Source organism: Daphnia pulicaria, chromosome 1 (assembly GCF_021234035.1).
Source record: "Daphnia pulicaria isolate SC F1-1A chromosome 1, SC_F0-13Bv2, whole genome shotgun sequence".
Classification (NCBI taxonomy): domain Eukaryota; kingdom Metazoa; phylum Arthropoda; class Branchiopoda; order Diplostraca; family Daphniidae; genus Daphnia; species Daphnia pulicaria.
The window spans coordinates 38,700,663-38,722,752 of record NC_060913.1 but is presented as its reverse complement, the minus strand read 5'-3'; the positions used below and the strand labels follow the sequence as shown (position 1 = coordinate 38,722,752).

At 38.5% G+C, this 22,090-nt stretch overlaps 55 non-coding genes across 55 annotated transcripts; 19 read left to right on the top strand and 36 right to left on the bottom strand.

The window, feature by feature from the left end:
* Positions 1-248: 248 nt before the first annotated feature.
* On the bottom strand, positions 249-320 carry Trnag-ucc. The gene has a single exon. It is a non-coding gene; the product is annotated as a tRNA-Gly (tRNA).
* Positions 321-505: 185 nt separating this feature from the next.
* Positions 506-624, bottom strand: Trnal-caa. Its single transcript has 2 exons — positions 587-624; positions 506-550 (listed from the first exon to the last, which is right to left on the bottom strand). It is a non-coding gene; the product is annotated as a tRNA-Leu (tRNA).
* Positions 625-974: 350 nt separating this feature from the next.
* Trnae-cuc lies at positions 975-1,046 on the top strand. The gene has a single exon. It is a non-coding gene; the product is annotated as a tRNA-Glu (tRNA).
* Positions 1,047-1,404: 358 nt separating this feature from the next.
* On the bottom strand, positions 1,405-1,476 carry Trnag-ucc. Its single transcript has one exon. It is a non-coding gene; the product is annotated as a tRNA-Gly (tRNA).
* Positions 1,477-1,661: 185 nt separating this feature from the next.
* Positions 1,662-1,780, bottom strand: Trnal-caa. The gene is made up of 2 exons: positions 1,743-1,780; positions 1,662-1,706 (listed from the first exon to the last, which is right to left on the bottom strand). It is a non-coding gene; the product is annotated as a tRNA-Leu (tRNA).
* Positions 1,781-2,130: 350 nt separating this feature from the next.
* Trnae-cuc lies at positions 2,131-2,202 on the top strand. Its single transcript has one exon. It is a non-coding gene; the product is annotated as a tRNA-Glu (tRNA).
* A 349-nt stretch (positions 2,203-2,551) lies between these two features.
* Positions 2,552-2,623, bottom strand: Trnag-ucc. The gene has a single exon. It is a non-coding gene; the product is annotated as a tRNA-Gly (tRNA).
* Positions 2,624-2,808: 185 nt separating this feature from the next.
* Trnal-caa lies at positions 2,809-2,927 on the bottom strand. The gene is made up of 2 exons: positions 2,890-2,927; positions 2,809-2,853 (listed from the first exon to the last, which is right to left on the bottom strand). It is a non-coding gene; the product is annotated as a tRNA-Leu (tRNA).
* Positions 2,928-3,277: 350 nt separating this feature from the next.
* On the top strand, positions 3,278-3,349 carry Trnae-cuc. Its single transcript has one exon. It is a non-coding gene; the product is annotated as a tRNA-Glu (tRNA).
* Positions 3,350-3,707: 358 nt separating this feature from the next.
* On the bottom strand, positions 3,708-3,779 carry Trnag-ucc. Its single transcript has one exon. It is a non-coding gene; the product is annotated as a tRNA-Gly (tRNA).
* Positions 3,780-3,964: 185 nt separating this feature from the next.
* Positions 3,965-4,083, bottom strand: Trnal-caa. The gene is made up of 2 exons: positions 4,046-4,083; positions 3,965-4,009 (listed from the first exon to the last, which is right to left on the bottom strand). It is a non-coding gene; the product is annotated as a tRNA-Leu (tRNA).
* Positions 4,084-4,433: 350 nt separating this feature from the next.
* Positions 4,434-4,505, top strand: Trnae-cuc. Its single transcript has one exon. It is a non-coding gene; the product is annotated as a tRNA-Glu (tRNA).
* Positions 4,506-4,863: 358 nt separating this feature from the next.
* Trnag-ucc lies at positions 4,864-4,935 on the bottom strand. Its single transcript has one exon. It is a non-coding gene; the product is annotated as a tRNA-Gly (tRNA).
* A 185-nt stretch (positions 4,936-5,120) lies between these two features.
* On the bottom strand, positions 5,121-5,239 carry Trnal-caa. Its single transcript has 2 exons — positions 5,202-5,239; positions 5,121-5,165 (listed from the first exon to the last, which is right to left on the bottom strand). It is a non-coding gene; the product is annotated as a tRNA-Leu (tRNA).
* Positions 5,240-5,589: 350 nt separating this feature from the next.
* Trnae-cuc lies at positions 5,590-5,661 on the top strand. Its single transcript has one exon. It is a non-coding gene; the product is annotated as a tRNA-Glu (tRNA).
* Positions 5,662-6,019: 358 nt separating this feature from the next.
* On the bottom strand, positions 6,020-6,091 carry Trnag-ucc. The gene has a single exon. It is a non-coding gene; the product is annotated as a tRNA-Gly (tRNA).
* Positions 6,092-6,276: 185 nt separating this feature from the next.
* On the bottom strand, positions 6,277-6,395 carry Trnal-caa. The gene is made up of 2 exons: positions 6,358-6,395; positions 6,277-6,321 (listed from the first exon to the last, which is right to left on the bottom strand). It is a non-coding gene; the product is annotated as a tRNA-Leu (tRNA).
* A 350-nt stretch (positions 6,396-6,745) lies between these two features.
* On the top strand, positions 6,746-6,817 carry Trnae-cuc. Its single transcript has one exon. It is a non-coding gene; the product is annotated as a tRNA-Glu (tRNA).
* A 358-nt stretch (positions 6,818-7,175) lies between these two features.
* Positions 7,176-7,247, bottom strand: Trnag-ucc. The gene has a single exon. It is a non-coding gene; the product is annotated as a tRNA-Gly (tRNA).
* Positions 7,248-7,432: 185 nt separating this feature from the next.
* Trnal-caa lies at positions 7,433-7,551 on the bottom strand. Its single transcript has 2 exons — positions 7,514-7,551; positions 7,433-7,477 (listed from the first exon to the last, which is right to left on the bottom strand). It is a non-coding gene; the product is annotated as a tRNA-Leu (tRNA).
* A 350-nt stretch (positions 7,552-7,901) lies between these two features.
* Trnae-cuc lies at positions 7,902-7,973 on the top strand. Its single transcript has one exon. It is a non-coding gene; the product is annotated as a tRNA-Glu (tRNA).
* A 358-nt stretch (positions 7,974-8,331) lies between these two features.
* Trnag-ucc lies at positions 8,332-8,403 on the bottom strand. The gene has a single exon. It is a non-coding gene; the product is annotated as a tRNA-Gly (tRNA).
* A 185-nt stretch (positions 8,404-8,588) lies between these two features.
* Trnal-caa lies at positions 8,589-8,707 on the bottom strand. The gene is made up of 2 exons: positions 8,670-8,707; positions 8,589-8,633 (listed from the first exon to the last, which is right to left on the bottom strand). It is a non-coding gene; the product is annotated as a tRNA-Leu (tRNA).
* A 350-nt stretch (positions 8,708-9,057) lies between these two features.
* Trnae-cuc lies at positions 9,058-9,129 on the top strand. Its single transcript has one exon. It is a non-coding gene; the product is annotated as a tRNA-Glu (tRNA).
* Positions 9,130-9,487: 358 nt separating this feature from the next.
* On the bottom strand, positions 9,488-9,559 carry Trnag-ucc. Its single transcript has one exon. It is a non-coding gene; the product is annotated as a tRNA-Gly (tRNA).
* Positions 9,560-9,744: 185 nt separating this feature from the next.
* Trnal-caa lies at positions 9,745-9,863 on the bottom strand. Its single transcript has 2 exons — positions 9,826-9,863; positions 9,745-9,789 (listed from the first exon to the last, which is right to left on the bottom strand). It is a non-coding gene; the product is annotated as a tRNA-Leu (tRNA).
* Positions 9,864-10,213: 350 nt separating this feature from the next.
* Trnae-cuc lies at positions 10,214-10,285 on the top strand. Its single transcript has one exon. It is a non-coding gene; the product is annotated as a tRNA-Glu (tRNA).
* Positions 10,286-10,634: 349 nt separating this feature from the next.
* On the bottom strand, positions 10,635-10,706 carry Trnag-ucc. Its single transcript has one exon. It is a non-coding gene; the product is annotated as a tRNA-Gly (tRNA).
* Positions 10,707-10,891: 185 nt separating this feature from the next.
* Trnal-caa lies at positions 10,892-11,010 on the bottom strand. Its single transcript has 2 exons — positions 10,973-11,010; positions 10,892-10,936 (listed from the first exon to the last, which is right to left on the bottom strand). It is a non-coding gene; the product is annotated as a tRNA-Leu (tRNA).
* Positions 11,011-11,360: 350 nt separating this feature from the next.
* Positions 11,361-11,432, top strand: Trnae-cuc. The gene has a single exon. It is a non-coding gene; the product is annotated as a tRNA-Glu (tRNA).
* A 358-nt stretch (positions 11,433-11,790) lies between these two features.
* Trnag-ucc lies at positions 11,791-11,862 on the bottom strand. The gene has a single exon. It is a non-coding gene; the product is annotated as a tRNA-Gly (tRNA).
* A 185-nt stretch (positions 11,863-12,047) lies between these two features.
* On the bottom strand, positions 12,048-12,166 carry Trnal-caa. The gene is made up of 2 exons: positions 12,129-12,166; positions 12,048-12,092 (listed from the first exon to the last, which is right to left on the bottom strand). It is a non-coding gene; the product is annotated as a tRNA-Leu (tRNA).
* Positions 12,167-12,516: 350 nt separating this feature from the next.
* Positions 12,517-12,588, top strand: Trnae-cuc. Its single transcript has one exon. It is a non-coding gene; the product is annotated as a tRNA-Glu (tRNA).
* A 358-nt stretch (positions 12,589-12,946) lies between these two features.
* Positions 12,947-13,018, bottom strand: Trnag-ucc. The gene has a single exon. It is a non-coding gene; the product is annotated as a tRNA-Gly (tRNA).
* A 185-nt stretch (positions 13,019-13,203) lies between these two features.
* Trnal-caa lies at positions 13,204-13,322 on the bottom strand. The gene is made up of 2 exons: positions 13,285-13,322; positions 13,204-13,248 (listed from the first exon to the last, which is right to left on the bottom strand). It is a non-coding gene; the product is annotated as a tRNA-Leu (tRNA).
* A 351-nt stretch (positions 13,323-13,673) lies between these two features.
* On the top strand, positions 13,674-13,745 carry Trnae-cuc. The gene has a single exon. It is a non-coding gene; the product is annotated as a tRNA-Glu (tRNA).
* A 358-nt stretch (positions 13,746-14,103) lies between these two features.
* Positions 14,104-14,175, bottom strand: Trnag-ucc. The gene has a single exon. It is a non-coding gene; the product is annotated as a tRNA-Gly (tRNA).
* Positions 14,176-14,360: 185 nt separating this feature from the next.
* Positions 14,361-14,479, bottom strand: Trnal-caa. The gene is made up of 2 exons: positions 14,442-14,479; positions 14,361-14,405 (listed from the first exon to the last, which is right to left on the bottom strand). It is a non-coding gene; the product is annotated as a tRNA-Leu (tRNA).
* Positions 14,480-14,830: 351 nt separating this feature from the next.
* On the top strand, positions 14,831-14,902 carry Trnae-cuc. The gene has a single exon. It is a non-coding gene; the product is annotated as a tRNA-Glu (tRNA).
* Positions 14,903-15,260: 358 nt separating this feature from the next.
* Trnag-ucc lies at positions 15,261-15,332 on the bottom strand. The gene has a single exon. It is a non-coding gene; the product is annotated as a tRNA-Gly (tRNA).
* A 185-nt stretch (positions 15,333-15,517) lies between these two features.
* Trnal-caa lies at positions 15,518-15,636 on the bottom strand. Its single transcript has 2 exons — positions 15,599-15,636; positions 15,518-15,562 (listed from the first exon to the last, which is right to left on the bottom strand). It is a non-coding gene; the product is annotated as a tRNA-Leu (tRNA).
* A 350-nt stretch (positions 15,637-15,986) lies between these two features.
* Trnae-cuc lies at positions 15,987-16,058 on the top strand. Its single transcript has one exon. It is a non-coding gene; the product is annotated as a tRNA-Glu (tRNA).
* A 358-nt stretch (positions 16,059-16,416) lies between these two features.
* Positions 16,417-16,488, bottom strand: Trnag-ucc. The gene has a single exon. It is a non-coding gene; the product is annotated as a tRNA-Gly (tRNA).
* Positions 16,489-16,673: 185 nt separating this feature from the next.
* Positions 16,674-16,792, bottom strand: Trnal-caa. The gene is made up of 2 exons: positions 16,755-16,792; positions 16,674-16,718 (listed from the first exon to the last, which is right to left on the bottom strand). It is a non-coding gene; the product is annotated as a tRNA-Leu (tRNA).
* Positions 16,793-17,142: 350 nt separating this feature from the next.
* Trnae-cuc lies at positions 17,143-17,214 on the top strand. The gene has a single exon. It is a non-coding gene; the product is annotated as a tRNA-Glu (tRNA).
* A 358-nt stretch (positions 17,215-17,572) lies between these two features.
* On the bottom strand, positions 17,573-17,644 carry Trnag-ucc. The gene has a single exon. It is a non-coding gene; the product is annotated as a tRNA-Gly (tRNA).
* A 655-nt stretch (positions 17,645-18,299) lies between these two features.
* Trnae-cuc lies at positions 18,300-18,371 on the top strand. Its single transcript has one exon. It is a non-coding gene; the product is annotated as a tRNA-Glu (tRNA).
* A 358-nt stretch (positions 18,372-18,729) lies between these two features.
* Positions 18,730-18,801, bottom strand: Trnag-ucc. Its single transcript has one exon. It is a non-coding gene; the product is annotated as a tRNA-Gly (tRNA).
* A 655-nt stretch (positions 18,802-19,456) lies between these two features.
* Positions 19,457-19,528, top strand: Trnae-cuc. The gene has a single exon. It is a non-coding gene; the product is annotated as a tRNA-Glu (tRNA).
* Positions 19,529-19,886: 358 nt separating this feature from the next.
* Positions 19,887-19,958, bottom strand: Trnag-ucc. The gene has a single exon. It is a non-coding gene; the product is annotated as a tRNA-Gly (tRNA).
* Positions 19,959-20,143: 185 nt separating this feature from the next.
* Trnal-caa lies at positions 20,144-20,262 on the bottom strand. Its single transcript has 2 exons — positions 20,225-20,262; positions 20,144-20,188 (listed from the first exon to the last, which is right to left on the bottom strand). It is a non-coding gene; the product is annotated as a tRNA-Leu (tRNA).
* Positions 20,263-20,612: 350 nt separating this feature from the next.
* Positions 20,613-20,684, top strand: Trnae-cuc. The gene has a single exon. It is a non-coding gene; the product is annotated as a tRNA-Glu (tRNA).
* Positions 20,685-21,042: 358 nt separating this feature from the next.
* Trnag-ucc lies at positions 21,043-21,114 on the bottom strand. The gene has a single exon. It is a non-coding gene; the product is annotated as a tRNA-Gly (tRNA).
* A 185-nt stretch (positions 21,115-21,299) lies between these two features.
* Trnal-caa lies at positions 21,300-21,418 on the bottom strand. The gene is made up of 2 exons: positions 21,381-21,418; positions 21,300-21,344 (listed from the first exon to the last, which is right to left on the bottom strand). It is a non-coding gene; the product is annotated as a tRNA-Leu (tRNA).
* A 351-nt stretch (positions 21,419-21,769) lies between these two features.
* Trnae-cuc lies at positions 21,770-21,841 on the top strand. Its single transcript has one exon. It is a non-coding gene; the product is annotated as a tRNA-Glu (tRNA).
* Positions 21,842-22,090: the final 249 nt, after the last annotated feature.

The window sequence follows — 22,090 nt, the reverse complement described above, 5'->3', positions numbered from 1 at the left end:
AGCCAAAATCTTTCTAGTACATTGGATATACTAAGTACATCGGCATGTTTCCATCGAGACTCCATCATAAAATGGTTTCTTTGCAAGAAATATCGCCAAGGAATAAGAAATTACATCTATGTCAATTATTCATGTGTGAACGAAAAAGAAATGAACAACTATATTTTACCTAAAGAGTAACATTTGTGTATATTGACTTCAATTCCGTAGGTTGACTAGTCTGCTAAGAAATAGCAAGATTGCTAAACTGCGATGGCCGAGAATCGAACTCGGGTCAATTGCTTGGAAGGCAACTATGCTAACCACTATACCACCATCGCTTGACGTAAGTTAGCGTCATGATTTCCGTATTGTCACATCTTTTTAAATTACAGAACATCGACCAGTATTACCACTTGGTGACCTTGTATCGTGGTACATTAAGCATTCTCTATCACTATATCAAAACAACCTCTCTAATTATGTTGCAATGCGATGATCATGTGTATTCAGAAATTTATATGTTTGTCAGGAGTGGGATTTGAACCCACGCCTTCAATGAAGACCAGAATACTGCAACTTCTTTTATTGAAGCAAGGTTTATGTCCTTGAGTCTGGCGCCTTAGACCGCTCGGCCATCCTGACCACATCAGGTGTACCTAAATTCCTTTGCAAAACGGATGTGACATTAAAACTCTTCTAACTCATTCAAGAGTTCCTTGCCATAGGCGATTTATACCAGGTCAACAATTGTATTACGTTGTATTGCGTTTGAATATGTATTTTTTTTGAATATGTATTTTCTTGAGTCTGGTGCCTTAGAGCGCTCGGCCATCCTGACCTCATCAGATCTAGCTAAATTCCTTTGCATTACAGATGTGGGATTTAAACTCTTCTAACTTATCCAAGAGTTCCTTGCCCTAGGCTGTTTATACCAGGACAACAATTGTATTATGTTGTATTGATTTGGAATATGTATTTTTCAAGCGATTTACTCCCATATTGTCTACTGGATAGGATACCTGGCTCTCACCCAGGAGGCCCGGGTTCAATTCCCGGTATGGGAAAAGAGGAACTGGAAAATTTTGCAAGTTTTGGCCATTATTGTCAAATACATCTGGCAAACAGTTTCTGCGTTTCCAGAACTATTGCAATCGGCTTAACTTACATACATACGAGCCAAAATCTTTCTAGTACATTGGATATACTAAGTACATCGGCATGTTTCCATCGAGACTCCATCATAAAATGGTTTCTTTGCAAGAAATATCGCCAAGGAATAAGAAATTACATCTATGTCAATTATTCATGTGTGAACGAAAAAGAAATGAACAACTATATTTTACCTAAAGAGTAACATTTGTGTATATTGACTTCAATTCCGTAGGTTGACTAGTCTGCTAAGAAATAGCAAGATTGCTAAACTGCGATGGCCGAGAATCGAACTCGGGTCAATTGCTTGGAAGGCAACTATGCTAACCACTATACCACCATCGCTTGACGTAAGTTAGCGTCATGATTTCCGTATTGTCACATCTTTTTAAATTACAGAACATCGACCAGTATTACCACTTGGTGACCTTGTATCGTGGTACATTAAGCATTCTCTATCACTATATCAAAACAACCTCTCTAATTATGTTGCAATGCGATGATCATGTGTATTCAGATATTTATATGTTTGTCAGGAGTGGGATTTGAACCCACGCCTTCATTGAAGACCAGAATACTGCAACTTCTTTTATTGAAGCAAGGTTTATGTCCTTGAGTCTGGCGCCTTAGACCGCTCGGCCATCCTGACCACATCAGGTGTACCTAAATTCCTTTGCCCAACAGATGTGACATTAAAACTCTTCTAACTCATTCAAGAGTTCCTTGCCATAGGCGATTTATACCAGGTCAACAATTGTATTACGTTGTATTGCGTTTGAATATGTATTTTTTTTGAATATGTATTTTCTTGAGTCTGGTGCCTTAGAGCGCTCGGCCATCCTGACCTCATCAGATCTAGCTAAATTTCTTTGCATTACAGATGTGGGATTTAAACTCTTCTAACTTATCCAAGAGTTCCTTGCCCTAGGCTGTTTATACCAGGACAACAATTGTATTATGTTGTATTGATTTGGAATATGTATTTTTCAAGCGATTTAATCCCATATTGTCTAGTGGTTAGGATACCTGGCTCTCACCCAGGAGGCCCGGGTTCAATTCCCGGTATGGGAAAAGAGGAACTGGAAAATTTTGCAAGTTTTGGCCATTTTTGTCAAATACATCTGGCAAACAGTTTCTGGGTTTCCAGAACTATTGCAATTGGCTTAACTTACATACATACGAGCCAAAATCTTTCTAGTACATTGGATATACTAAGTACATCGGCATGTTTCCATCGAGACTCCATCATAAAATGGTTTCTTTGCAAGAAATATCGCCAAGGAATAAGAAATTACATCTATGTCAATTATTCATGTGTGAACGAAAAAGAAATGAACAACTATATTTTACCTAAAGAGTAACATTTGTGTATATTGACTTCAATTCACTAGTCTGCTAAGAAATAGCAAGATTGCTAAACTGCGATGGCCGAGAATCGAACTCGGGTCAATTGCTTGGAAGGCAACTATGCTAACCACTATACCACCATCGCTTGACGTAAGTTAGCGTCATGATTTCCGTATTGTCACATCTTTTTAAATTACAGAACATCGACCAGTATTACCATTTGGTGACCTTGTATCGTGGTACATTAAGCATTCTCTATCACTATATCAAAACAACCTCTCTAATTATGTTGCAATGCGATGATCATGTGTATTCAGATATTTATATGTTTGTCAGGAGTGGGATTTGAACCCACGCCTTCATTGAAGACCAGAATACTGCAACTTCTTTTATTGAAGCAAGGTTTATGTCCTTGAGTCTGGCGCCTTAGACCGCTCGGCCATCCTGACCACATCAGGTGTACCTAAATTCCTTTGCCCAACAGATGTGACATTAAAACTCTTCTAACTCATTCAAGAGTTCCTTGCCATAGGCGATTTATACCAGGTCAACAATTGTATTACGTTGTATTGCGTTTGAATATGTATTTTTTTTGAATATGTATTTTCTTGAGTCTGGTGCCTTAGAGCGCTCGGCCATCCTGACCTCATCAGATCTAGCTAAATTTCTTTGCATTACAGATGTGGGATTTAAACTCTTCTAACTTATCCAAGAGTTCCTTGCCCTAGGCTGTTTATACCAGGACAACAATTGTATTATGTTGTATTGATTTGGAATATGTATTTTTCAAGCGATTTAATCCCATATTGTCTAGTGGTTAGGATACCTGGCTCTCACCCAGGAGGCCCGGGTTCAATTCCCGGTATGGGAAAAGAGGAACTGGAAAATTTTGCAAGTTTTGGCCATTTTTGTCAAATACATCTGGCAAACAGTTTCTGGGTTTCCAGAACTATTGCAATCGGCTTAACTTACATACATACGAGCCAAAATCTTTCTAGTACATTGGATATACTAAGTACATCGGCATGTTTCCATCGAGACTCCATCATAAAATGGTTTCTTTGCAAGAAATATCGCCAAGGAATAAGAAATTACATCTATGTCAATTATTCATGTGTGAACGAAAAAGAAATGAACAACTATATTTTACCTAAAGAGTAACATTTGTGTATATTGACTTCAATTCCGTAGGTTGACTAGCCTGCTAAGAAATAGCAAGATTGCTAAACTGCGATGGCCGAGAATCGAACTCGGGTCAATTGCTTGGAAGGCAACTATGCTAACCACTATACCACCATCGCTTGACGTAAGTTAGCGTCATGATTTCCGTATTGTCACATCTTTTTAAATTACAGAACATCGACCAGTATTACCACTTGGTGACCTTGTATCGTGGTACATTAAGCATTCTCTATCACTATATCAAAACAACCTCTCTAATTATGTTGCAATGCGATGATCATGTGTATTCAGATATTTATATGTTTGTCAGGAGTGGGATTTGAACCCACGCCTTCATTGAAGACCAGAATACTGCAACTTCTTTTATTGAAGCAAGGTTTATGTCCTTGAGTCTGGCGCCTTAGACCGCTCGGCCATCCTGACCACATCAAGTGTACCTAAATTCCTTTGCCCAACAGATGTGACATTAAAACTCTTCTAACTCATTCAAGAGTTCCTTGCCATAGGCGATTTATACCAGGTCAACAATTGTATTACGTTGTATTGCGTTTGAATATGTATTTTTTTTGAATATGTATTTTCTTGAGTCTGGTGCCTTAGAGCGCTCGGCCATCCTGACCTCATCAGATCTAGCTAAATTTCTTTGCATTACAGATGTGGGATTTAAACTCTTCTAACTTATCCAAGAGTTCCTTGCCCTAGGCTGTTTATACCAGGACAACAATTGTATTATGTTGTATTGATTTGGAATATGTATTTTTCAAGCGATTTAATCCCATATTGTCTAGTGGTTAGGATACCTGGCTCTCACCCAGGAGGCCCGGGTTCAATTCCCGGTATGGGAAAAGAGGAACTGGAAAATTTTGCAAGTTTTGGCCATTTTTGTCAAATACATCTGGCAAACAGTTTCTGGGTTTCCAGAACTATTGCAATCGGCTTAACTTACATACATACGAGCCAAAATCTTTCTAGTACATTGGATATACTAAGTACATCGGCATGTTTCCATCGAGACTCCATCATAAAATGGTTTCTTTGCAAGAAATATCGCCAAGGAATAAGAAATTACATCTATGTCAATTATTCATGTGTGAACGAAAAAGAAATGAACAACTATATTTTACCTAAAGAGTAACATTTGTGTATATTGACTTCAATTCCGTAGGTTGACTAGCCTGCTAAGAAATAGCAAGATTGCTAAACTGCGATGGCCGAGAATCGAACTCGGGTCAATTGCTTGGAAGGCAACTATGCTAACCACTATACCACCATCGCTTGACGTAAGTTAGCGTCATGATTTCCGTATTGTCACATCTTTTTAAATTACAGAACATCGACCAGTATTACCACTTGGTGACCTTGTATCGTGGTACATTAAGCATTCTCTATCACTATATCAAAACAACCTCTCTAATTATGTTGCAATGCGATGATCATGTGTATTCAGAAATTTATATGTTTGTCAGGAGTGGGATTTGAACCCACGCCTTCAATGAAGACCAGAATACTGCAACTTCTTTTATTGAAGCAAGGTTTATGTCCTTGAGTCTGGCGCCTTAGACCGCTCGGCCATCCTGACCACATCAGGTGTACCTAAATTCCTTTGCAAAACGGATGTGACATTAAAACTCTTCTAACTCATTCAAGAGTTCCTTGCCATAGGCGATTTATACCAGGTCAACAATTGTATTACGTTGTATTGCGTTTGAATATGTATTTTTTTTGAATATGTATTTTCTTGAGTCTGGTGCCTTAGAGCGCTCGGCCATCCTGACCTCATCAGATCTAGCTAAATTCCTTTGCATTACAGATGTGGGATTTAAACTCTTCTAACTTATCCAAGAGTTCCTTGCCCTAGGCTGTTTATACCAGGACAACAATTGTATTATGTTGTATTGATTTGGAATATGTATTTTTCAAGCGATTTACTCCCATATTGTCTACTGGATAGGATACCTGGCTCTCACCCAGGAGGCCCGGGTTCAATTCCCGGTATGGGAAAAGAGGAACTGGAAAATTTTGCAAGTTTTGGCCATTATTGTCAAATACATCTGGCAAACAGTTTCTGCGTTTCCAGAACTATTGCAATCGGCTTAACTTACATACATACGAGCCAAAATCTTTCTAGTACATTGGATATACTAAGTACATCGGCATGTTTCCATCGAGACTCCATCATAAAATGGTTTCTTTGCAAGAAATATCGCCAAGGAATAAGAAATTACATCTATGTCAATTATTCATGTGTGAACGAAAAAGAAATGAACAACTATATTTTACCTAAAGAGTAACATTTGTGTATATTGACTTCAATTCCGTAGGTTGACTAGTCTGCTAAGAAATAGCAAGATTGCTAAACTGCGATGGCCGAGAATCGAACTCGGGTCAATTGCTTGGAAGGCAACTATGCTAACCACTATACCACCATCGCTTGACGTAAGTTAGCGTCATGATTTCCGTATTGTCACATCTTTTTAAATTACAGAACATCGACCAGTATTACCACTTGGTGACCTTGTATCGTGGTACATTAAGCATTCTCTATCACTATATCAAAACAACCTCTCTAATTATGTTGCAATGCGATGATCATGTGTATTCAGATATTTATATGTTTGTCAGGAGTGGGATTTGAACCCACGCCTTCATTGAAGACCAGAATACTGCAACTTCTTTTATTGAAGCAAGGTTTATGTCCTTGAGTCTGGCGCCTTAGACCGCTCGGCCATCCTGACCACATCAAGTGTACCTAAATTCCTTTGCCCAACAGATGTGACATTAAAACTCTTCTAACTCATTCAAGAGTTCCTTGCCATAGGCGATTTATACCAGGTCAACAATTGTATTACGTTGTATTGCGTTTGAATATGTATTTTTTTTGAATATGTATTTTCTTGAGTCTGGTGCCTTAGAGCGCTCGGCCATCCTGACCTCATCAGATCTAGCTAAATTTCTTTGCATTACAGATGTGGGATTTAAACTCTTCTAACTTATCCAAGAGTTCCTTGCCCTAGGCTGTTTATACCAGGACAACAATTGTATTATGTTGTATTGATTTGGAATATGTATTTTTCAAGCGATTTAATCCCATATTGTCTAGTGGTTAGGATACCTGGCTCTCACCCAGGAGGCCCGGGTTCAATTCCCGGTATGGGAAAAGAGGAACTGGAAAATTTTGCAAGTTTTGGCCATTTTTGTCAAATACATCTGGCAAACAGTTTCTGGGTTTCCAGAACTATTGCAATCGGCTTAACTTACATACATACGAGCCAAAATCTTTCTAGTACATTGGATATACTAAGTACATCGGCATGTTTCCATCGAGACTCCATCATAAAATGGTTTCTTTGCAAGAAATATCGCCAAGGAATAAGAAATTACATCTATGTCAATTATTCATGTGTGAACGAAAAAGAAATGAACAACTATATTTTACCTAAAGAGTAACATTTGTGTATATTGACTTCAATTCCGTAGGTTGACTAGCCTGCTAAGAAATAGCAAGATTGCTAAACTGCGATGGCCGAGAATCGAACTCGGGTCAATTGCTTGGAAGGCAACTATGCTAACCACTATACCACCATCGCTTGACGTAAGTTAGCGTCATGATTTCCGTATTGTCACATCTTTTTAAATTACAGAACATCGACCAGTATTACCACTTGGTGACCTTGTATCGTGGTACATTAAGCATTCTCTATCACTATATCAAAACAACCTCTCTAATTATGTTGCAATGCGATGATCATGTGTATTCAGAAATTTATATGTTTGTCAGGAGTGGGATTTGAACCCACGCCTTCAATGAAGACCAGAATACTGCAACTTCTTTTATTGAAGCAAGGTTTATGTCCTTGAGTCTGGCGCCTTAGACCGCTCGGCCATCCTGACCACATCAGGTGTACCTAAATTCCTTTGCAAAACGGATGTGACATTAAAACTCTTCTAACTCATTCAAGAGTTCCTTGCCATAGGCGATTTATACCAGGTCAACAATTGTATTACGTTGTATTGCGTTTGAATATGTATTTTTTTTGAATATGTATTTTCTTGAGTCTGGTGCCTTAGAGCGCTCGGCCATCCTGACCTCATCAGATCTAGCTAAATTCCTTTGCATTACAGATGTGGGATTTAAACTCTTCTAACTTATCCAAGAGTTCCTTGCCCTAGGCTGTTTATACCAGGACAACAATTGTATTATGTTGTATTGATTTGGAATATGTATTTTTCAAGCGATTTACTCCCATATTGTCTACTGGATAGGATACCTGGCTCTCACCCAGGAGGCCCGGGTTCAATTCCCGGTATGGGAAAAGAGGAACTGGAAAATTTTGCAAGTTTTGGCCATTATTGTCAAATACATCTGGCAAACAGTTTCTGCGTTTCCAGAACTATTGCAATCGGCTTAACTTACATACATACGAGCCAAAATCTTTCTAGTACATTGGATATACTAAGTACATCGGCATGTTTCCATCGAGACTCCATCATAAAATGGTTTCTTTGCAAGAAATATCGCCAAGGAATAAGAAATTACATCTATGTCAATTATTCATGTGTGAACGAAAAAGAAATGAACAACTATATTTTACCTAAAGAGTAACATTTGTGTATATTGACTTCAATTCCGTAGGTTGACTAGTCTGCTAAGAAATAGCAAGATTGCTAAACTGCGATGGCCGAGAATCGAACTCGGGTCAATTGCTTGGAAGGCAACTATGCTAACCACTATACCACCATCGCTTGACGTAAGTTAGCGTCATGATTTCCGTATTGTCACATCTTTTTAAATTACAGAACATCGACCAGTATTACCACTTGGTGACCTTGTATCGTGGTACATTAAGCATTCTCTATCACTATATCAAAACAACCTCTCTAATTATGTTGCAATGCGATGATCATGTGTATTCAGATATTTATATGTTTGTCAGGAGTGGGATTTGAACCCACGCCTTCATTGAAGACCAGAATACTGCAACTTCTTTTATTGAAGCAAGGTTTATGTCCTTGAGTCTGGCGCCTTAGACCGCTCGGCCATCCTGACCACATCAGGTGTACCTAAATTCCTTTGCCCAACAGATGTGACATTAAAACTCTTCTAACTCATTCAAGAGTTCCTTGCCATAGGCGATTTATACCAGGTCAACAATTGTATTACGTTGTATTGCGTTTGAATATGTATTTTTTTTGAATATGTATTTTCTTGAGTCTGGTGCCTTAGAGCGCTCGGCCATCCTGACCTCATCAGATCTAGCTAAATTCCTTTGCATTACAGATGTGGGATTTAAACTCTTCTAACTTATCCAAGAGTTCCTTGCCCTAGGCTGTTTATACCAGGACAACAATTGTATTATTTTGTATTGATTTGGAATATGTATTTTTCAAGCGATTTAATCCCATATTGTCTAGTGGTTAGGATACCTGGCTCTCACCCAGGAGGCCCGGGTTCAATTCCCGGTATGGGAAAAGAGGAACTGGAAAATTTTGCAAGTTTTGGCCATTTTTGTCAAATACATCTGGCAAACAGTTTCTGGGTTTCCAGAACTATTGCAATCGGCTTAACTTACATACATACGAGCCAAAATCTTTCTAGTACATTGGATATACTAAGTACATCGGCATGTTTCCATCGAGACTCCATCATAAAATGGTTTCTTTGCAAGAAATATCGCCAAGGAATAAGAAATTACATCTATGTCAATTATTCATGTGTGAACGAAAAAGAAATGAACAACTATATTTTACCTAAAGAGTAACATTTGTGTATATTGACTTCAATTCCGTAGGTTGACTAGCCTGCTAAGAAATAGCAAGATTGCTAAACTGCGATGGCCGAGAATCGAACTCGGGTCAATTGCTTGGAAGGCAACTATGCTAACCACTATACCACCATCGCTTGACGTAAGTTAGCGTCATGATTTCCGTATTGTCACATCTTTTTAAATTACAGAACATCGACCAGTATTACCACTTGGTGACCTTGTATCGTGGTACATTAAGCATTCTCTATCACTATATCAAAACAACCTCTCTAATTATCTTGCAATGCGATGATCATGTGTATTCAGATATTTATATGTTTGTCAGGAGTGGGATTTGAACCCACGCCTTCATTGAAGACCAGAATACTGCAACTTCTTTTATTGAAGCAAGGTTTATGTCCTTGAGTCTGGCGCCTTAGACCGCTCGGCCATCCTGACCACATCAGGTGTACCTAAATTCCTTTGCAAAACGGATGTGACATTAAAACTCTTCTAACTCATTCAAGAGTTCCTTGCCATAGGCGATTTATACCAGGTCAACAATTGTATTACGTTGTATTGCGTTTGAATATGTATTTTTTTTGAATATGTATTTTCTTGAGTCTGGTGCCTTAGAGCGCTCGGCCATCCTGAACTCATCAGATCTAGCTAAATTCCTTTGCATTACAGATGTGGGATTTAAACTCTTCTAACTTATCCAAGAGTTCCTTGCCCTAGGCTGTTTATACCAGGACAACAATTGTATTATGTTGTATTGATTTGGAATATGTATTTTTCAAGCGATTTACTCCCATATTGTCTACTGGATAGGATACCTGGCTCTCACCCAGGAGGCCCGGGTTCAATTCCCGGTATGGAAAAAGAGGAACTGGAAAATTTTGCAAGTTTTGGCCATTTTTGTCAAATACATCTGGCAAACAGTTTCTGCGTTTCCAGAACTATTGCAATCGGCTTAACTTACATACATACGAGCCAAAATCTTTCTAGTACATTGGATATACTAAGTACATCGGCATGTTTCCATCGAGACCCCATCATAAAATGGTTTCTTTGCAAGAAATATCGCCAAGGAATAAGAAATTACATCTATGTCAATTATTCATGTGTGAACGAAAAAGAAATGAACAACTATATTTTACCTAAAGAGTAACATTTGTGTATATTGACTTCAATTCACTAGTCTGCTAAGAAATATCAAGATTGCTAAACTGCGATGGCCGAGAATCGAACTCGGGTCAATTGCTTGGAAGGCAACTATGCTAACCACTATACCACCATCGCTTGACGTAAGTTAGCGTCATGATTTCCGTATTGTCACATCTTTTTAAATTACAGAACATCGACCAGTATTACCACTTGGTGACCTTGTATCGTGGTACATTAAGCATTCTCTATCACTATATCAAAACAACCTCTCTAATTATCTTGCAATGCGATGATCATGTGTATTCAGATATTTATATGTTTGTCAGGAGTGGGATTTGAACCCACGCCTTCATTGAAGACCAGAATACTGCAACTTCTTTTATTGAAGCAAGGTTTATGTCCTTGAGTCTGGCGCCTTAGACCGCTCGGCCATCCTGACCACATCAGGTGTACCTAAATTCCTTTGCAAAACGGATGTGACATTAAAACTCTTCTAACTCATTCAAGAGTTCCTTGCCATAGGCGATTTATACCAGGTCAACAATTGTATTACGTTGTATTGCGTTTGAATATGTATTTTTTTTGAATATGTATTTTCTTGAGTCTGGTGCCTTAGAGCGCTCGGCCATCCTGAACTCATCAGATCTAGCTAAATTCCTTTGCATTACAGATGTGGGATTTAAACTCTTCTAACTTATCCAAGAGTTCCTTGCCCTAGGCTGTTTATACCAGGACAACAATTGTATTATGTTGTATTGATTTGGAATATGTATTTTTCAAGCGATTTACTCCCATATTGTCTACTGGATAGGATACCTGGCTCTCACCCAGGAGGCCCGGGTTCAATTCCCGGTATGGGAAAAGAGGAACTGGAAAATTTTGCAAGTTTTGGCCATTTTTGTCAAATACATCTGGCAAACAGTTTCTGCGTTTCCAGAACTATTGCAATCGGCTTAACTTACATACATACGAGCCAAAATCTTTCTAGTACATTGGATATACTAAGTACATCGGCATGTTTCCATCGAGACCCCATCATAAAATGGTTTCTTTGCAAGAAATATCGCCAAGGAATAAGAAATTACATCTATGTCAATTATTCATGTGTGAACGAAAAAGAAATGAACAACTATATTTTACCTAAAGAGTAACATTTGTGTATATTGACTTCAATTCCGTAGGTTGACTAGTCTGCTAAGAAATAGCAAGATTGCTAAACTGCGATGGCCGAGAATCGAACTCGGGTCAATTGCTTGGAAGGCAACTATGCTAACCGCTATACCACCATCGCTTAACGTAAGTTAGCGTCATGATTTCCGTATTGTCACATCTTTTTAAATTACAGAACATCGACCAGTATTACCACTTGGTGACCTTGTATCGTGGTACATTAAGCATTCTCTATCACTATATCAAAACAACCTCTCTAATTATGTTGCAATGCGATGATCATGTGTATTCAGATATTTATATGTTTGTCAGGAGTGGGATTTGAACCCACGCCTTCATTGAAGACCAGAATACTGCAACTTCTTTTATTGAAGCAAGGTTTATGTCCTTGAGTCTGGCGCCTTAGACCGCTCGGCCATCCTGACCACATCAGGTGTACCTAAATTCCTTTGCAAAACGGATGTGACATTAAAACTCTTCTAACTCATTCAAGAGTTCCTTGCCATAGGCGATTTATACCAGGTCAACAATTGTATTACGTTGTATTGCGTTTGAATATGTATTTTTTTTGAATATGTATTTTCTTGAGTCTGGTGCCTTAGAGCGCTCGGCCATCCTGACCTCATCAGATCTAGCTAAATTCCTTTGCATTACAGATGTGGGATTTAAACTCTTCTAACTTATCCAAGAGTTCCTTGCCCTAGGCTGTTTATACCAGGACAACAATTGTATTATGTTGTATTGATTTGGAATATGTATTTTTCAAGCGATTTACTCCCATATTGTCTACTGGATAGGATACCTGGCTCTCACCCAGGAGGCCCGGGTTCAATTCCCGGTATGGGAAAAGAGGAACTGGAAAATTTTGCAAGTTTTGGCCATTTTTGTCAAATACATCTGGCAAACAGTTTCTGCGTTTCCAGAACTATTGCAATCGGCTTAACTTACATACATACGAGCCAAAATCTTTCTAGTACATTGGATATACTAAGTACATCGGCATGTTTCCATCGAGACTCCATCATAAAATGGTTTCTTTGCAAGAAATATCGCCAAGGAATAAGAAATTACATCTATGTCAATTATTCATGTGTGAACGAAAAAGAAATGAACAACTATATTTTACCTAAAGAGTAACATTTGTGTATATTGACTTCAATTCCGTAGGTTGACTAGTCTGCTAAGAAATAGCAAGATTGCTAAACTGCGATGGCCGAGAATCGAACTCGGGTCAATTGCTTGGAAGGCAACTATGCTAAACACTATACCACCATCGCTTGACGTAAGTTAGCGTCATGATTTCCGTATTGTCACATCTTTTTAAATTACAGAACATCGACCAGTATTACCACTTGGTGACCTTGTATCGTGGTACATTAAGCATTCTCTATCACTATATCAAAACAACCTCTCTAATTATGTTGCAATGCGATGATCATGTGTATTCAGATATTTATATGTTTGTCAGGAGTGGGATTTGAACCCACGCCTTCATTGAAGACCAGAATACTGCAACTTCTTTTATTGAAGCAAGGTTTATGTCCTTGAGTCTGGCGCCTTAGACCGCTCGGCCATCCTGACCACATCAGGTGTACCTAAATTCCTTTGCCCAACAGATGTGACATTAAAACTCTTCTAACTCATTCAAGAGTTCCTTGCCATAGGCGATTTATACCAGGTCAACAATTGTATTACGTTGTATTGCGTTTGAATATGTATTTTTTTTTGAATATGTATTTTCTTGAGTCTGGTGCCTTAGAGCGCTCGGCCATCCTAACCTCATCAGATCTAGCTAAATTTCTTTGCATTACAGATGTGGGATTTAAACTCTTCTAACTTATCCAAGAGTTCCTTGCCCTAGGCTGTTTATACCAGGACAACAATTGTATTATGTTGTATTGATTTGGAATATGTATTTTTCAAGCGATTTACTCCCATATTGTCTACTGGATAGGATACCTGGCTCTCACCCAGGAGGCCCGGGTTCAATTCCCGGTATGGGAAAAGAGGAACTGGAATATTTTGCAAGTTTTGGCCATTTTTGTCAAATACATCTGGCAAACAGTTTCTGCGTTTCCAGAACTATTGCAATCGGCTTAACTTACATACATACGAGCCAAAATCTTTCTAGTACATTGGATATACTAAGTACATCGGCATGTTTCCATCGAGACTCCATCATAAAATGGTTTCTTTGCAAGAAATATCGCCAAGGAATAAGAAATTACATCTATGTCAATTATTCATGTGTGAACGAAAAAGAAATGAACAACTATATTTTACCTAAAGAGTAACATTTGTGTATATTGACTTCAATTCCGTAGGTTGACTAGTCTGCTAAGAAATAGCAAGATTGCTAAACTGCGATGGCCGAGAATCGAACTCGGGTCAATTGCTTGGAAGGCAACTATGCTAACCACTATACCACCATCGCTTGACGTAAGTTAGCGTCATGATTTCCGTATTGTCACATCTTTTTAAATTACAGAACATCGACCAGTATTACCACTTGGTGACCTTGTATCGTGGTACATTAAGCATTCTCTATCACTATATCAAAACAACCTCTCTAATTATGTTGCAATGCGATGATCATGTGTATTCAGATATTTATATGTTTGTCAGGAGTGGGATTTGAACCCACGCCTTCATTGAAGACCAGAATACTGCAACTTCTTTTATTGAAGCAAGGTTTATGTCCTTGAGTCTGGCGCCTTAGACCGCTCGGCCATCCTGACCACATCAGGTGTACCTAAATTCCTTTGCCCAACAGATGTGACATTAAAACTCTTCTAACTCATTCAAGAGTTCCTTGCCATAGGCGATTTATACCAGGTCAACAATTGTATTACGTTGTATTGCGTTTGAATATGTATTTTTTTTTGAATATGTATTTTCTTGAGTCTGGTGCCTTAGAGCGCTCGGCCATCCTGACCTCATCAGATCTAGCTAAATTTCTTTGCATTACAGATGTGGGATTTAAACTCTTCTAACTTATCCAAGAGTTCCTTGCCCTAGGTTGTTTATACCAGGACAACAATTGTATTATGTTGTATTGATTTGGAATATGTATTTTTCAAGCGATTTACTCCCATATTGTCTAGTGGTTAGGATACCTTACTCTCACCCAGGAGGCCCGGGTTCAATTCCCGGTATGGGAAAAGAGGAACTGGAAAATTTTGCAAGTTTTGGCTATTTTTGTCAAATACATCTGGCAAACAGTTTCTGGGTTTCCAGAACTATTGCAATCGGCTTAACTTACATACATACGAGCCAAAATCTTTCTAGTACATTGGATATACTAAGTACATCGGCATGTTTCCATCGAGACTCCATCATAAAATGGTTTCTTTGCAAGAAATATCGCCAAGGAATAAGAAATTACATCTATGTCAATTATTCATGTGTGAACGAAAAAGAAATGAACAACTATATTTTACCTAAAGAGTAACATTTGTGTATATTGACTTCAATTCCGTAGGTTGACTAGTCTGCTAAGAAATAGCAAGATTGCTAAACTGCGATGGCCGAGAATCGAACTCGGGTCAATTGCTTGGAAGGCAACTATGCTAACCACTATACCACCATCGCTTAACGTAAGTTAGCGTCATGATTTCCGTATTGTCACATCTTTTTAAATTACAGAACATCGACCAGTATTACCACTTGGTGACCTTGTATCGTGGTACATTAAGCATTCTCTATCACTATATCAAAACAACCTCTCTAATTATGTTGCAATGCGATGATCATGTGTATTCAGATATTTATATGTTTGTCAGGAGTGGGATTTGAACCCACGCCTTCATTGAAGACCAGAATACTGCAACTTCTTTTATTGAAGCAAGGTTTATGTCCTTGAGTCTGGCGCCTTAGACCGCTCGGCCATCCTGACCACATCAGGTGTACCTAAATTCCTTTGCAAAACGGATGTGACATTAAAACTCTTCTAACTCATTCAAGAGTTCCTTGCCATAGGCGATTTATACCAGGTCAACAATTGTATTACGTTGTATTGCGTTTGAATATGTATTTTTTTTTAATATGTATTTTCTTGAGTCTGGTGCCTTAGAGCGCTCGGCCATCCTGACCTCATCAGATCTAGCTAAATTCCTTTGCATTACAGATGTGGGATTTAAACTCTTCTAACTTATCCAAGAGTTCCTTGCCCTAGGCTGTTTATACCAGGACAACAATTGTATTATGTTGTATTGATTTGGAATATGTATTTTTCAAGCGATTTACTCCCATATTGTCTACTGGATAGGATACCTGGCTCTCACCCAGGAGGCCCGGGTTCAATTCCCGGTATGGGAAAAGAGGAACTGGAAAATTTTGCAAGTTTTGGCCATTTTTGTCAAATACATCTGGCAAACAGTTTCTGCGTTTCCAGAACTATTGCAATCGGCTTAACTTACATACATACGAGCCAAAATCTTTCTAGTACATTGGATATACTAAGTACATCGGCATGTTTCCATCGAGACTCTATCATAAAATGGTTTCTTTGCAAGAAATATCGCCAAGGAATAAGAAATTACATCTATGTCAATTATTCATGTGTGAACGAAAAAGAAATGAACAACTATATTTTACCTAAAGAGTAACATTTGTGTATATTGACTTCAATTCCGTAGGTTGACTAGTCTGCTAAGAAATAGCAAGATTGCTAAACTGCGATGGCCGAGAATCGAACTCGGGTCAATTGCTTGGAAGGCAACTATGCTAAACACTATACCACCATCGCTTGACGTAAGTTAGCGTCATGATTTCCGTATTGTCACATCTTTTTAAATTACAGAACATCGACCAGTATTACCACTTGGTGACCTTGTATCGTGGTACATTAAGCATTCTCTATCACTATATCAAAACAACCTCTCTAATTATGTTGCAATGCGATGATCATGTGTATTCAGATATTTATATGTTTGTCAGGAGTGGGATTTGAACCCACGCCTTCATTGAAGACCAGAATACTGCAACTTCTTTTATTGAAGCAAGGTTTATGTCCTTGAGTCTGGCGCCTTAGACCGCTCGGCCATCCTGACCACATCAGGTGTACCTAAATTCCTTTGCCCAACAGATGTGACATTAAAACTCTTCTAACTCATTCAAGAGTTCCTTGCCATAGGCGATTTATACCAGGTCAACAATTGTATTACGTTGTATTGCGTTTGAATATGTATTTTTTTTGAATATGTATTTTCTTGAGTCTGGTGCCTTAGAGCGCTCGGCCATCCTGACCTCATCAGATCTAGCTAAATTTCTTTGCATTACAGATGTGGGATTTAAACTCTTCTAACTTATCCAAGAGTTCCTTGCCCTAGGCTGTTTATACCAGGACAACAATTGTATTATGTTGTATTGATTTGGAATATGTATTTTTCAAGCGATTTAATCCCATATTGTCTAGTGGTTAGGATACCTGGCTCTCACCCAGGAGGCCCGGGTTCAATTCCCGGTATGGGAAAAGAGGAACTGGAAAATTTTGCAAGTTTTGGCCATTTTTGTCAAATACATCTGGCAAACAGTTTCTGCGTTTCCAGAACTATTGCAATCGGCTTAACTTACATACATACGAGCCAAAATCTTTCTAGTACATTGGATATACTAAGTACATCGGCATGTTTCCATCGAGACTCCATCATAAAATGGTTTCTTTGCAAGAAATATCGCCAAGGAATAAGAAATTACATCTATGTCAATTATTCATGTGTGAACGAAAAAGAAATGAACAACTATATTTTACCTAAAGAGTAACATTTGTGTATATTGACTTCAATTCCGTAGGTTGACTAGTCTGCTAAGAAATAGCAAGATTGCTAAACTGCGATGGCCGAGAATCGAACTCAGGTCAATTGCTTGGAAGGCAACTATGCTAACCACTATACCACCATCGCTTGACGTAAGTTAGCGTCATGATTTCGGTATTGTCACATCTTTTTAAATTACAGAACATCGACCAGTATTACCACTTGGTGACCTTGTATCGTGGTACATTAAGCATTCTCTATCACTATATCAAAGCAACCTCTCTAATTATGTTGCAATGCGATGATCATGTGTTTTCAGATATTTATATGTTTGTCAGGAGTGGGATTTGAACCCACGCCTTCATTGAAGACCAGAATACTGCAACTTCTTTTATAGAAGCAAGGTTTATGTCCTTGAGTCTGGCGCCCTAGACCGCTCGGCCATCCTGACCACATCAGGTGTACCTAAATTCCTTTGCCCAACAGATGTGACATTAAAACTCTTCTAACTCATTCAAGAGTTCCTTGCCATAGGCGATTTATACCAGGTCAACAATTGTATTACGTTGTATTGCGTTTGAATATGTATTTTTTTTTGAATATGTATTTTCTTGAGTCTGGTGCCTTAGAGCGCTCGGCCATCCTAACCTCATCAGATCTAGCTAAATTTCTTTGCATTACAGATGTGGGATTTAAACTCTTCTAACTTATCCAAGAGTTCCTTGCCCTAGGCTGTTTATACCAGGACAACAATTGTATTATGTTGTATTGATTTGGAATATGTATTTTTCAAGCGATTTACTCCCATATTGTCTACTGGATAGGATACCTGGCTCTCACCCAGGAGGCCCGGGTTCAATTCCCGGTATGGGAAAAGAGGAACTGGAATATTTTGCAAGTTTTGGCCATTTTTGTCAAATACATCTGGCAAACAGTTTCTGCGTTTCCAGAACTATTGCAATCGGCTTAACTTACATACATACGAGCCAAAATCTTTCTAGTACATTGGATATACTAAGTACATCGGCATGTTTCCATCGAGACTCCATCATAAAATGGTTTCTTTGCAAGAAATATCGCCAAGGAATAAGAAATTACATCTATGTCAATTATTCATGTGTGAACGAAAAAGAAATGAACAACTATATTTTACCTAAAGAGTAACATTTGTGTATATTGACTTCAATTCCGTAGGTTGACTAGTCTGCTAAGAAATAGCAAGATTGCTAAACTGCGATGGCCGAGAATCGAACTCGGGTCAATTGCTTGGAAGGCAACTATGCTAACCACTATACCACCATCGCTTGACGTAAGTTAGCGTCATGATTTCCGTATTGTCACATCTTTTTAAATTACAGAACATCGACCAGTATTACCACTTGGTGACCTTGTATCGTGGTACATTAAGCATTCTCTATCACTATATCAAAACAACCTCTCTAATTATGTTGCAATGCGATGATCATGTGTATTCAGATATTTATATGTTTGTCAGGAGTGGGATTTGAACCCACGCCTTCATTGAAGACCAGAATACTGCAACTTCTTTTATTGAAGCAAGGTTTATGTCCTTGAGTCTGGCGCCTTAGACCGCTCGGCCATTCTGACCACATCAGGTGTACCTAAATTCCTTTGCCCAACAGATGTGACATTAAAACTCTTCTAACTCATTCAAGAGTTCCTTGCCATAGGCGATTTATACCAGGTCAACAATTGTATTACGTTGTATTGCGTTTGAATATGTATTTTTTTTTGAATATGTATTTTCTTGAGTCTGGTGCCTTAGAGCGCTCGGCCATCCTGACCTCATCAGATCTAGCTAAATTTCTTTGCATTACAGATGTGGGATTTAAACTCTTCTAACTTATCCAAGAGTTCCTTGCCCTAGGTTGTTTATACCAGGACAACAATTGTATTATGTTGTATTGATTTGGAATATGTATTTTTCAAGCGATTTACTCCCATATTGTCTAGTGGTTAGGATACCTTACTCTCACCCAGGAGGCCCGGGTTCAATTCCCGGTATGGGAAAAGAGGAACTGGAAAATTTTGCAAGTTTTGGCTATTTTTGTCAAATACATCTGGCAAACAGTTTCTGGGTTTCCAGAACTATTGCAATCGGCTTAACTTACATACATACGAGCCAAAATCTTTCTAGTACATTGGATATACTAAGTACATCGGCATGTTTCCATCGAGACTCCATCATAAAATGGTTTCTTTGCAAGAAATATCGCCAAGGAATAAGAAATTACATCTATGTCAATTATTCATGTGTGAACGAAAAAGAAATGAACAACTATATTTTACCTAAAGAGTAACATTTGTGTATATTGACTTCAATTCCGTAGGTTGACTAGTCTGCTAAGAAATAGCAAGATTGCTAAACTGCGATGGCCGAGAATCGAACTCAGGTCAATTGCTTGGAAGGCAACTATGCTAACCACTATACCACCATCGCTTGACGTAAGTTAGCGTCATGATTTCGGTATTGTCACATCTTTTTAAATTACAGAACATCGACCAGTATTACCACTTGGTGACCTTGTATCGTGGTACATTAAGCATTCTCTATCACTATATCAAAGCAACCTCTCTAATTATGTTGCAATGCGATGATCATGTGTTTTCAGATATTTATATGTTTGTCAGGAGTGGGATTTGAACCCACGCCTTCATTGAAGACCAGAATACTGCAACTTCTTTTATAGAAGCAAGGTTTATGTCCTTGAGTCTGGCGCCTTAGACCGCTCGGCCATCCTGACCACATCAGGTGTACCTAAATTCCTTTGCCCAACAGATGTGACATTAAAACTCTTCTAACTCATTCAAGAGTTCCTTGCCATAGGCGATTTATACCAGGTCAACAATTGTATTACGTTGTATTGCGTTTGAATATGTATTTTTTTTGAATATGTATTTTCTTGAGTCTGGTGCCTTAGAGCGCTCGGCCATCCTAACCTCATCAGATCTAGCTAAATTTCTTTGCATTACAGATGTGGGATTTAAACTCTTCTAACTTATCCAAGAGTTCCTTGCCCTAGGCTGTTTATACCAGGACAACAATTGTATTATGTTGTATTGATTTGGAATATGTATTTTTCAAGCGATTTACTCCCATATTGTCTACTGGATAGGATACCTGGCTCTCACCCAGGAGGCCCGGGTTCAATTCCCGGTATGGGAAAAGAGGAACTGGAATATTTTGCAAGTTTTGGCCATTTTTGTCAAATACATCTGGCAAACAGTTTCTGCGTTTCCAGAACTATTGCAATCGGCTTAACTTACATACATACGAGCCAAAATCTTTCTAGTACATTGGATATACTAAGTACATCGGCATGTTTCCATCGAGACTCCATCATAAAATGGTTTCTTTGCAAGAAATATCGCCAAGGAATAAGAAATTACATCTATGTCAATTATTCATGTGTGAACGAAAAAGAAATGAACAACTATATTTTACCTAAAGAGTAACATTTGTGTATATTGACTTCAATTCCGTAGGTTGACTAGTCTGCTAAGAAATAGCAAGATTGCTAAACTGCGATGGCCGAGAATCGAACTCGGGTCAATTGCTTGGAAGGCAACTATGCTAACCACTATACCACCATCGCTTGACGTAAGTTAGCGTCATGATTTCCGTATTGTCACATCTTTTTAAATTACAGAACATCGACCAGTATTACCACTTGGTGACCTTGTATCGTGGTACATTAAGCATTCTCTATCACTATATCAAAACAACCTCTCTAATTATGTTGCAATGCGATGATCATGTGTATTCAGATATTTATATGTTTGTCAGGAGTGGGATTTGAACCCACGCCTTCATTGAAGACCAGAATACTGCAACTTCTTTTATTGAAGCAAGGTTTATGTCCTTGAGTCTGGCGCCTTAGACCGCTCGGCCATCCTGACCACATCAGGTGTACCTAAATTCCTTTGCCCAACAGATGTGACATTAAAACTCTTCTAACTCATTCAAGAGTTCCTTGCCATAGGCGATTTATACCAGGTCAACAATTGTATTACGTTGTATTGCGTTTGAATATGTATTTTTTTTTGAATATGTATTTTCTTGAGTCTGGTGCCTTAGAGCGCTCGGCCATCCTGACCTCATCAGATCTAGCTAAATTTCTTTGCATTACAGATGTGGGATTTAAACTCTTCTAACTTATCCAAGAGTTCCTTGCCCTAGGTTGTTTATACCAGGACAACAATTGTATTATGTTGTATTGATTTGGAATATGTATTTTTCAAGCGATTTACTCCCATATTGTCTAGTGGTTAGGATACCTTACTCTCACCCAGGAGGCCCGGGTTCAATTCCCGGTATGGGAAAAGAGGAACTGGAAAATTTTGCAAGTTTTGGCTATTTTTGTCAAATACATCTGGCAAACAGTTTCTGGGTTTCCAGAACTATTGCAATCGGCTTAACTTACATACATACGAGCCAAAATCTTTCTAGTACATTGGATATACTAAGTACATCGGCATGTTTCCATCGAGACTCCATCATAAAATGGTTTCTTTGCAAGAAATATCGCCAAGGAATAAGAAATTACATCTATGTCAATTATTCATGTGTGA